Source organism: Eschrichtius robustus, chromosome 18 (genome assembly GCF_028021215.1).
Source record: "Eschrichtius robustus isolate mEscRob2 chromosome 18, mEscRob2.pri, whole genome shotgun sequence".
Taxonomy (NCBI): Eukaryota; Metazoa; Chordata; class Mammalia; order Artiodactyla; family Eschrichtiidae; genus Eschrichtius; species Eschrichtius robustus.
In genome coordinates this window covers 79,583,475-79,596,172 of record NC_090841.1, presented here as the reverse complement: position 1 = coordinate 79,596,172, position 12,698 = coordinate 79,583,475, and the positions used below count along the sequence as shown (strand labels likewise).

At 43.5% G+C, this 12,698-nt stretch overlaps 1 protein-coding gene across 1 annotated transcript in view; it reads right to left on the bottom strand.

Moving 5' to 3' along the window:
* Positions 1 to 12,698, bottom strand: part of COL4A2 (collagen type IV alpha 2 chain) — a 176,507-nt gene that overhangs the window by 106,095 nt on the left and 57,714 nt on the right. The gene's annotated exons all lie outside the window — the stretch shown is intronic.

The window sequence follows — 12,698 nt, the reverse complement described above, 5'->3', positions numbered from 1 at the left end:
GACGCAAAGCCAACAGAATATAGAGATCCGTGGGGCAATAAATGGTGGAAATGGGAATGACAGTGAATTCCTGGAACGGCCAACGTCAGACCCGAGGCAGAAAAATTCAATTCTAGAGTTATCTTGTACGGCAGTGACACTGCCCGATGAAACTTCCCAAAGAACGGGAAACGTCAATGCCAAAAGTAGAAGGGTATCTATGACGCTTGATGTCTTCGAAAATATTTATTCCTGCTTGTTCAAAGTGCTTAGGAACATCTGGACTAGGTTTGATATAAAAACTTGGTAAATGTAGAAAGGCACTAATGTATTCTAATGAAGTTTCAGGGCATTAAAAACGCACCCGGGGCTTTATTTTAAGTTCTAAGATAAGATTAGATGCTATAAATAACTAAAATCCCATGTTGAACACATGAATAAAGGGTTTTCTATGATAGTAAATTGCTGGTCTCCTGGAAACATACACAGAAAAGATATAATATTTGATAAATATAAAGTACATACAATTAAAATACATAAATATACATGTGTATATGTATGCACACATATATGATGTATCCATTTCAAAAATCTGAGGTTATTTATTGTAATATGTATATCTTAATTCTAAGAAGAATCATCTTATTCCAGGATCTTTTACTACTTCAGTGACTGTTAGGAAAGGATACAGGATGACAATTCAGCATCCCTCATCCTCCATAAATGGCAGTTTCAAAGGACTAATCTATTCATCTTTCTGATCAACATGCTATTTCCATGACTCATCTTTCCTTCCAAGATAACTGACATTTTTGAAGGGCACCCTTTTTGTTAAATTTTATTTTTTTTCTGCTAAAGAAGTCTTTTTAATCTTCTGGAATTAAGGAGTTCATTTTCATCCACAAAGTTCTTTTTGTTTACTTCCTTGGTCTGATTATTCTACTTGAGGGTATGCAGATGGCTACATATCCTTTTTCATCAATGCTATCCTCAAAATAAAGTCCTAAAAATACCAGTAGCAATGAACATTTAGACATCTCCTTTTTGGTTAGTAGCCGTTTCATGGAATGTCTGTGTTTGAAATAGATCAGTATTAGACAAGTAAAGATGCATAAAAAAAGATAAAGGGCAGAAGCATACGCTCATTTCCACCATCTCCAAATCAGAAACTTTAGCTCCACCTTTCAGCAATTTCACCGTAATCAAAGTAAAATCTGGGTCAAGGTTGAAAAATTAATCGCACAAATGGAAGACCAATAGTCAAAAAGCAAAACCAAAAAGGAACACAACAAGAAACTTACTGAAAGAAAAAAAAAGGAGTTTTGGGTAGAAATACATCGCTCGTGAGCCAGCGCAATAGCGTGTTTGGTGAAAACGGGTGATGGGATTTTACGACCCAGTCCTAGAAGCACAGCATCCAGACCAGGGAGGAAATAGTCTCCCTTCACTTCACGCTGGTCTGGCAGCTGCTGGAAAGCCAAGTTCAAATCCGCAGGCCAGGACTCCAGAAGGGAAGTGAGAAACTCAGAAGAAGGAGATTAGAACGAGGGTACAATTTTCATATGAGCAATTGGTCGGGAAGTCAGGGGCACAGGTAATGCAACAGTTGATCCTTAACATGAAAAAAGGTTAGGAGACCATGTTCTTCCCTAAGTTCTGCTGAGATCAGTAGATTTGGAAGGAATGGAGTTGTGATGGGGCCTGTAGAGGGACGATGGAAGACAAAGCTCACTGGGGTACCGGGAGCTTTGCGGTTGAAGCGAAACGCTAGAGGACGGCCATCACCGGGGCATCGGAGTTTGTGTGTAGTTGTGGGATGGGATGGGGAAGGTGGGACTCCTGTTCAGGAAGCAAGCATGTGTCAAAGCTAAACCTTTCCTATGTCGCAATTTTCTCAAGAGCTTTGGTGACAGCAATCTCAGCACATACTGCGGTGGGGTGTCACCTCCCGTATGCCGTGATGGTCATGCTGGTCCCATGAACCATTTGTCAATAGTGTTTGAACTGTGCTCTTATTAATGGTATTACATTTTAGTGCTCTAATTGTAACCGAGCAGGACCCTATGCGGTCTTCCTGGGACAGACCCTTCCCCTACATCCTCGGCTGTAGCTCCTCTCTGAAGTACCTAGATAATAGTATCTGATGCACATTTCTTGAGTTGTTTTACAGAGGCTAAAAGCCCCACCAAATGGAAGAAATTAAGTACTTGATGATCAAGAGCCCCCAGACCTACTGGCGCCTAAGGATTGATAACTTTAACCCCTGTGACACCACCTTGTTACCTCACCATCGACCAATCAGAGAATTGTGCACGAGCTGATTACACACCCTGTGATCCCCCTCCGTCACCTGGCCTTTAAAAATGCTTTGCTGAAACCCCTCGGGGAGTTCGGGGTTTTCTGAGCATGAGTCACCCATTCTCCTTGCTCGGCCCTGCAATAAACCTTTCTCTGCTCCAAACTCTATGATGTTTTGGTTTGTTTGGCCTCACTGTGCGTAGGGCCCACGAACTTGCGTTCGGCAATATAATAATGATCGAAGCTCACCTGAAGCTATTGATATAGCTATTTTGTAACCAAATGCATAACTTTAGCCTTCTTGGATTTCAAATGAAACATCCTAATGCTATTATTTAGTTCAACCTCTTTATCCTTGTCTCTAGTTGACCGGGAGTTTAAACAAACAACTATTTAAATATAATACAATTACAGCACTAATATCACTTTATTGTATAACTTGTAGAGGTTAAGTCTATGTCTTCAGGATGTTCTTCAGTTCTTTTCTATACAGCGCTTGAGGAGAAGCAGGCTGATGTCATGCCCCTGGCATCTCTTGATTTCAAAATATACTCTTTAAAGGCAAGAAAAACACTGGCCAGAGGAGAAATTATTTCAAACAGAGATGTGAAGTTGACCGGGGAACAGAAAGAAATCTCCTCGGGGCTCAGATATGCTTGCTTTATCTCTTGTCTATGGCATGTCTTACACCTAGTTTCTTTTAAGTGAAGTTGTGGAATCCACCTTATTGTCTGGAGATTTTAAGTGGGATTCAGTGTTAAGCGAGAGTCCCAAAGAAAAATTCTGTTTTTGAGCAAGAGTTGAACTTTTTTAGTTCAACCTTTAGGAGTTGGATTATTTTCTTTCGCAATAACATATCATACTTTTCATTAATTGGGTATTTTTTAGTGAATTTGACTCTAGATATATATGAATCTATTCTGAGTTGTGTGTGTGTGTGTGTGTGTGTGTGTGTGTGTTTGCATTAAGTAACCAGGAAAGCCCTTCTTTTCTGGAGTCCTCTAAGAACAGAATGACTATTCATCAGTCTCAGATGTATCCTTCCATCCTTCCTGGGTAAGACGTTGGGGAGATTTGTCAAGGCACTGCACCAACAATTCTATCATTCTACGATGGGAAATACAAATATTTGTAAAATATCAGGTGTTAAATGATGAGGGACTACCCCCAAGGTCTTCGAGTGAGGAAGCCGTCTTCCTGTTTCAGCATTTTGCTTGGATTATCTGCCTCCTATTCACCCCCCTCTTTCTTTTGGGTTGTAATGGTGTGCTTTAGGGCTGTGGGCACACAGTAAACTCTATTAAAGATTTGTGCATCTCGCCCTCAGTGGCAGGTGTATCCAGGCTGCCCAGGTATAAGACTTGCTACTTCTCTGAGCTGAGTTGAAAAGAGTAGAAGGTTAAAAGCAACATAAACAAAAGAAAACTGCTTCCTAGTCAGTCACAGGGTTCTGTTCATTTTGTTTCCAATCATTGCAAACTCCTTCATCCTCAAAGCCATGGCAGTATGTCTTTTACTGAATTAAGAAAGGCTAGTCTTGTTGGTAGATGCTAAATACAGGTGCAAAGCATACAACTGACCTTGACGTCAGGGTTCTTTCGAAATATATCTTCACAAGGCGTAAAAAATGCCATTGTCACCATTTTGAGTGTATTTTCTCAAAAAACCATGCAGAGCTAAATACATGCCAGCACTTTAATTTTTATTACGGAGAGACCAACTACACCATAAAATTCATCTGTCCTCTGTTTCTTTATTTAAAACAGACTTTAAGTTTGAAGAACAGTTAAGTGCTTTACAAAGACATTTTAATGAAAAACATCAGTGGTGACAATGCAGCTGAGAACTTATTAGGCCAAAGATGTTATTTACCCAGACTTAATTACTTCCATTTCATTTTGTTTTGCTTTCTTTCGCTTTTTCCTTTCTGGTTCCAAATCTTTAGGAATTATCCATCCTAACAGTGTTTTGAATACAAAAACTTTTGTTCCTATGGTGGGATTTTAGTGCCCTCTCAGGGGCTTAGGAGGAAACTGCCATCAATACAGGGCTTGTATTGGGTTACAGGAAGGTCTAGTCCTGCTTTGATTCTTCTAGAATTTAATCTTCTAGACTGGACACAGAGAGGAAGGGGACAGGGATATTTTGATCTTTCTAATCAGTGGGGAAATACGCCCTTTTGAAGGCTTGCTTTCTACTTCCCATGTGAGTCAGACATCTGACGACTTGAATGACCTGGTTGTCTATACCACAATGGGCTAGTTTGGGTGGGATGCCAGAGGGCTCAGAATCACAGGCTGTTCAGGCTCTCAGGTTGAGCAGTTTCTTAGGAAAATTCTGAAATGCCTAAAGCATTTAAAAATAAATTCAAATTCACCTGAATGCCAGTGATGTACGTAGCATCTGTGCCTTTGACTATTAAGGACACGGGTAGCTTCTTCTAATTCAAGAAGGAGAAAATAAGGCAGAGAAAAGATGACCCCCTCCCACTCTAGAGTGAGGAAATTGTGCCTGTGTCACTTGGTTTGGTCATTTCTGCCAGTTTTCTCTGGTTATTATTTACTATCTCTGGAAGAAAATAGGAAGAGTAATTTCAAAAATGTGCAACCTACTAGTTTTCTCTTTCTTATAGGAGCAGTCTGGTTTAAGAGTGCTTAGACACAGGAGCATTTAGCCCCTTGTATAGGCTGCCCCAGTGAACTGGACATGGATGCCTTTTCCATATGAAGACTCGACCTCTCTTCCTACTGAGTGAGGGAAGACAAATTCAGAGAACACGTTTCCATTTTCAGATGGCATTTAGAAAGCACGTGATGTTTGGTAAGAATTTTCCTCTGGTCATTTTAGAAATCCTGCAATTGTTTACTAAGGATGGACTGGAGGTGGATAAAACAAAACAAAGGTCTTTGAAGACGGGCATTCCTTCTCTAAGAGAAAAGGATACGCTTCAGTGCTGTACTTGTCAAAACATTCCATCGGAGGAAGGAAGACGATGGATTTCCAAAGGCAGAGCTTCAGTCTGGCTTCGAAGAAGAGTAGAATGTTCCTTTCTCTCACCCCGGTTTATCAGTGGTCTCTTGGAGTCGGTGTGAGGTTTTCAGTCAAAACTCAAAACAGTATTATTATCGTTATCCTGGCTCTGACCCACAGATAAAACCCCCAGTTTTCCTCGAGGCCATGAAAGGAAGGCCATTTCCCCAGAACTGTCAACTTTGGACTGGAACCCAGTTAATCATTTTCTCACCATCCTTGGTGCTGATGGCTGGTGTGGACGGCCAGCCTCCCTGAGGTTTTGATCGCTGAGGCCACCGCCCAGAATCCATGGTGCCCCTTGCCCACGGGCATCGACCAGCCGGCCAGCCTCAAGGCATCATTTATGTGCTTCCGCATACACCATACTTTCACCAATATCCCTGTTTTCCATAAAAACATCTAATATCATCAGTCTATGGTCAAAGGGTTGGGAGAACAGGGACCTGCCTGGGTAAAAAAAAAAGTTATTTTTTCTCTCAAGTTCATTCTCTCTTCTGCCTGAGCTCTGAGAATGTCTACTCTATGTTCCTTTTGTTTGGATGGAAATTCAGAAGGGAAGGAGGGGTGTGGTTCTCTCAGAAAGAAAGAGTGGGTTTCCCCCGGTATTTCTAGGGCGGTAGACACTTCAGGCAAGATTGAGTGTTTGTAGACACTAGGTAAGCATCTTTCATTAGCAACACCTGGAGACAAGAGCGCAGTATGATTTCTTCATTATGAAGGAATGTGGTCTAGGCTGCCAGAGCGACGCGCGCGCGCGCGCGCGCGTGTGTGTGTGTGTGTGTAATTTCACCAGAAGAGGGACAAATGGATAAATAAAATACGTAAACATTTAGAATTCTTCCTCTGCCTTCAGGTACTAAGCTGCCCATGTGCCAGTGCTTCATTATTAATCACTGATCATGTGCCTACTGTAAATGCTAACTATATTTTTTTATCAATTATCTGCTCTGCTGTTACCATAGCAGCAGTGTTGTGGGCAATTCCTGTTGTGGTTGATAAATGCTAGGCCACAGCCACTATGATTAATTTTCACCAATGATTTTCATGATTCCTATTATTTAATGATATATTTTACTGGAGGAAACATGGGAATCCAGGACAAAGTTTGTCATGCTTCAGGTAAGGGACATGATGGTTTCAATGGCATGGAAATACATGTTTTCCTCTAACTGTCAACTTTCAATCATCAGATTCTGTCTATAATGATGTTCTCTGAGTCCATGCAGTGAGGTGGTATTAACATTTCGTCTTTTCAGGGTTTAATAATGTATTCTTCCTTTCGGATGGGCTCCAAACTGGCCCATTTTCTATCAAACTGTGACTAGTGTTAGAATGGTGCTTTGAAACTAAACATTTCCCTTACTGGGGTGGGGTTGGGAGCAGAGGAGTAAAGCCAGAGATGTCGCAATTGCTTCTCTCTGCTCCAGCTGCAAAATTAAATCATTTCTACAACACTTGATTGGAAGTCCTACTCTAAGAAAATGCTTATGTAATCTTGCCAGAAAGAAGGCAAGGGTGAGGGTTTGGTCCCAAGCTGGGGGGGCTGGACCATCAAAGGTCTCCTGCGGATAAGAAGTCTTCAGAAGGGGAGGGTCTCGATCGGAGCTCAAGTGGGCAAAGCGAATTCTCCTAAGAGGCTGTGGGGTTACGGTGGAGAATGAGGGGACAAATCAATTAAGAGATTGTTCTTCACCGACTGATGACACATCCTGTGCACAGACCACTTCCAAAGTGCTGGACTCACGGGTCTGTGTATTTTTGCGATAACACCCTTTTTGTAAAGATACAAGCCCAGCAGGTCACAAGTCTTGGTCTTGCTTTCATGAAACGCTGACTTTAACACTGTGTTTATTTTTCTCTCGGATTTAACATCTAGAGTGTTCTTACCTATTCACCGTGAGTTTATTGTGTGTTTCTTCCACTCTCCACCTCCACAACCGCAACTGTGATCTTGTATGAATATAGTAGCCACTGGCCATATGGGGCTATTTTTATTTGAATTGTAATTAACTAAAATCAGATAAAAATCTAAAATTCAGTTTGTTCATTTCACTAACCACATTTCAAGTGCTCAAAGAGCCATGGTGGATGGTGTAGGTAAAGAACATTTCCATCTTTGCAAAAAATTCCTTTGGAGAGCACGGGCTAGAATATCAGCTGCAAAAGATTAGGGATATGAACTGCTCTGCTTATTCTGCATCCCTGGTGCCTAGATGGGGCCTGACACGTCACAGATGTGCAAACAATATCTGCTGAATGAATAAATTTGTTTTTAAATCGTAGCAGCCAACTACTGCTATGTGTAGTTGTAACTGTAGCAGCCAACTACTGCTGTGTGTAATCTACTGCCTGTGTGAGGGGCCACGTTTCCTGGCATCTTTTTTGACTAGAACTCGACCCCGACTGACTAGATCACCAAAGTTCCTCATCAGCTTCCCCACAAGAGCTCTGTGACTTGAGCAAGTTATAAGTCACACAGTTCCTCTAAGGAACTCTCCCGAAGGGCTTCTCGCCTCCCTCAGTCAAAGGTTCTCTAAGGCTCTTACACGACCTTCCTCTCTGACCTCACCTGCCACGAGTCTTGCCTCCTTGCTCTGCTAGGGGCGCACGGGCTCCCAAGGTGTCCCTTAAGTACGCCGGGCACACCCTGACCTCGGGGCCACCTCTGCTCTTCAGGGCATCCCTTCCCACTGTTCACAGACCCAGCCCCTTCTCCTAGACACGTGCCTGGCGTGTGGGTGACCAAAAAATACAGATTTCAGTGTTGAATGACTGTAAAATTCCATTGTTAAAAGGAGCCTAGGGTTCTTCTTACCACGGCAGACATAAAAGAAAGTGTCACTTTAAAAACACATCACTTATGTGCGATGTACAAATTAGGCGGGCATCGTCTACATCTGCTGAAGTACTGTTTTCCCTGCAGAAAGTAACCAAGTAATGGAGCTGGCTGTAGCCACAGCGGCATCGGGCTAGCCAGAACCACTGCCGTTCCAGAGACGCACTAAAAATAAGCACACGATGTTGAAAGTAGGTGAGAGCTATGTGTCGAAAAAGGTTATACAAGCCCAGAAGCCAGGAGGGGTTTCTGCTATTTCTGAATCATTCTTCGCCCTTTCTGGGCTGTGATAGGGCAGAAAATGCGGGCGATGACTTCCGTCAGGTCTGCTGAGCAGACCAGTAACAGGCATCTGCCTGGAAAGGCAGCAGCTGGTTTGGAAAGAGGTCTGCTACAGCAGCACTGATGTTTTCATTTCGCGCTAGCACGTGTCTCCCCAGAGCTGAGACAGATGGCCGTGTGGCTTAGGGGAACCCACCGGAGTGGCAGAGCACACACAGCACACACATCTGGAAGATTTATATTCTGAGCATCTCCCTTTGCTCCACAGCGGTCAACCAGCCTTCAGATTTATACTGAGCATTTCAAAGAAAAAGTTCAGTTTTATTGCCACAGCCCACTTATACACATTTGAGGGTAAGGTTTATGATTAGCGACGCACAACAGAAGATACCGCCATCAGCAAGACTACAGCTCTCCTTGGAAGAGACCCTGCCACAGTGACTGTGGTTCAGAGCTGCTCAGGGCCCCTCTGCTCCTTTCCCTGACGCTACGCCTCTGCTTCCTGCATCTCTTGGTTGCTGCCTACCTGGGCTGACAGGCGAGGGCCGAAGACTGAGTCTCCTGCACCCCATCCATCCGTCACCACCCATCTCTGAGAGCTTTCTGTTCACACTTTGCTTCCTCTCTCACTCTGTTTCTCTCCGGTTTCTCTCACTTTGATTTATATTGTTGAATTTAAGGAATCTTGTGAGGTCGAGAATTATTTGCTCATACTTTGACCCAAGTCCAGGGACCCATAGACTGTGGGAAACTCTTAGCTACATGAAAAAAATGCAACAGCCAAACACAACTTGCCCTGGCTCTCAGCCTTTGCTTAAGTGAGTGAGCTTGTCAACTGCACCCTTCAAGGAGCTGAGGTTCCAGTCTTGGGGCTCCTGCTGCCAGGCCCACGGAGGGCGAACGTGGGGGGGGGGGATGACTGCACAGTGATGGGGAGATGCCGGGTCCCTCCCTCCGGGTTGGTGGTTCAACTCTGGGACCAGCCACAGTGGTGGTTTCTCCTTTTCCCACCGCAGCTCGACAGGCCATTTAACCACCTCAATAATTCCCAACGTTTGGGACTTAATCTATCTTTGTATGTACCAATTTCTGAATACCTGATTGCCTAGGAAAACAGGCGCCTTGGGAAGGTTAATGCCATTAAAAGGTTGAAATCGCCTATCTGATCTGAGTTTATGGTCAAAAACCAAAGTGTCAGGGGAACAGGAACCTGACAGAGTAACTGAGATAATGAATTAAAATTGACCTCGGTTGGAAAAATCTGAGAATTTCACAACCTTTTTGGTGAGGTAATGCACAAAGGCAAAGGCATCTCTATCTGTTGAATCAGATGCCTCCCCTGTTCTCTCTCCCGTTTTCTACACTATGAAGCTTTGTGTCACGTGGAGGCAGTCACTCTGCTTTGACAGAAATTCTGTAACAGAAATTCTCTCTGATGCTTGCAGCTCAGCTACCTTCCATCTCCACCGTGTGTAGAGAAAGAAAGAAGACAAAGAATAGAAAAAGAGGACAAAAGGGAGCCCTCCTACACTCCTCCACTGTTGGTGGGAATGTAAATTGGTGCAGCCGCTATGGAGAACAGTATGGAGGTCCCTTAAAAACCTGAAAATAGAGTTACCATGTGATCCAGCAATCCCACTCCTGGGCATATACCCGAAGAAAACCATGCTTTGAAAAGATACATGCACCCCAACGTTCACAGCAGCACTATTTACAATAGCCAAGACATGGCAGCAACCTAGATGTCCATTGACAGAGAAATGGATAAAGAAGATGTGGTACATATATACAATGGAATATTACTCAGCCATAAAAAGGAATGAAATTGTGCAATTTGCAGAGACACGGATCGACCTAGAGATTATCATACTAAGTGAAGTAAGTCAGAGAAAGACAGATATCATATGATATCATTTATATGTAGAATCTAAAAAAATGATACAAATGAACTTATTTACAAAACCGAAATAGACTCACAGACATAGAAAACAAACTTACGGTTACCAAAGGGGAAAGGGGAAGGGGAGGGATAAATTAGGAGTTTGGGATTGACAGATACACACTACTATGTATAAAATAGACAACAGGGACCTACTGTATAGCACAGGGAACTCTATTCAATATCTTGTAATAACCTATGATAGAAAAGAATCTGGAAAAGAATATATATTTACGTACATATATTTAAACCTGAATCACTTGGCTGTACAGACGAATCGTTGTAAATCGACTATACTTCAATAAAAAAACAAAAAGAATAGAAAAAGATATGGGGGCTGGGCAGCTTTGTCTGGCGTGACAAGTATGTGACCATTAGCAGTGGAGAAAGTTCGAGAATTTAGTTAGTTGCCTTTGTTTGTGGACAGCACCCTGTGGAGTACTTCTGGATCAGGACTTACACTTTCCAATTACTCCAGTATACTTAATAGGGATTATTTGAAGTAGAAACCCTCTAACAACAACAAAGTCTTAACTCATTTCTTAATATACGATACTCGTTTTTCTCTTTCTGACTTATTTCACTCCGTATGACAGTCTCTAGATCTAACCACGTTAACTCATTTCTTAAAGTTATTTACTTTTTTGATTCACTAAGCAACTGAAGAGATGGCTGGAGAATTGGCTAGAGAATCACAACTCTTGAGTCAAGACAGCGAAACCTCTTTTCTCTGTTCTCTGACTGTGTGCTTTCCCCCCATCCCCTGGAATCTCCTCCATATAGGTTAACATCTGGCCAGAGGTGTGCAGACTCAAAAGATTACTGTATTGGAACACGAACTCATCTGAAAGTCGGAGAGCTCGAGTTCTGTTCTGAACTGAGACTGGAGCAAGTCACTGAGCCCCAAATGTCACTGTCCTCCCATGAGAACTGGCGGATGTGGCTAGGTCACCCTCTGCACCTCCCAGCGCTGGCCCAGGAGCGAAGGGTGCGCAGACCGCTGGGCCTCAGCTCCCCGCCTTCCTGCCCCCGCTAGCGGCTTGCTGGAATGATCCACGGGGCGGCTGGCTCTGTCTGTGAGACGCAATTCTCTCCCTGGGACAACGCGCCACCCGCCACTCCAGGGCGGGGAGTCTGGCTCGATACAGAGCTTGCTCTTTTGGTTAGGACGAGAAGTCCTTTGGAACCAGAATCCACAGTACCTTTGTGATTTCTGCTTCGAGTCTACAAGTTACCCAGTAACATACAGTTTCTGGTGTTGGCTGTCACCATGGCGAGGAACACATTAGCTGGACCCCGTGCCCATATAAGGCAGAGTGAGCCTGGAGCTCGGGGACCGTGGCTCTGCAGCCAGGCTCTGTCACGGCTGCTACGGTGGCACTGAGGGGAAAACAGACAGCAAGGGACCCCAGGGGAAGCTGTGGGAAAGAACAAACTATGCACACAGCTCTCGGAGCGGCAAAATCCACCCCATGGCTATTTTTGTGTATTACATTACTTCTGAAAAATACTACCAATCCAAAAGCAGGGCAGAAATAGCTCTGCTTTCGATAGGACCCCATTTGGGTAGACTTGTTAATGAACACATATTTAATATACATACACCAGGTTCGTAGAACGGACATAGACATTCTATTTTCATAAATGATTTCATGAAGTATATGTGACTGTCCTAACAATAAATATCTTCAGTAACACACTGGGCTTACCCTGTAGACAATGATAAGTGGGGTTAGTTATTTCTCCTCACTGGGTTTTCTTCTTATCTCTTACTGTCAGCCATTCCTATCACCTTATTGATCAGTATTCAACAGCACACCTGAATCAATCGGGCAGCCTCGGGTGCAGAGAGTTAGAGCCAGCCGGTTTGGATCTGTGTGGTCCAGGAACAGGGTCTACCCCTCTCTTCATGACTCCAAACACTCCGGAGAGTGGCACCCGCAGGCCAGTCCCCTGGTGGGGTACCGCTGGCCCTGGCTCTTGAACAAACTAACCGGACAACTGCCAAGTCTCAACTTAGTTTGACCAAGATTGATAATGTGTCTGCAGAATTAAAGGAAAGTCAAGCCCATGCTAGGTTACTCATGTTAATGAAATTAACCAGAAGGTGTCAGTTTCTACTTTTTGGCAATGCGAAGAAACAGAGTCAAGGTATTTTCTTAATCAGGGATGACAGGAAATAACACCTGTGCTGTAAACTTACTAAACTAGAAAGACCAAGGGACCTGCAGAAATTCTCTTCTGATGACCTCTTTGAGAAGACCCTCAGCGTCATTTAAGAATCCACTGCTCTGCAGACGGCATCACATATGGAAATAATCAGAATGAACT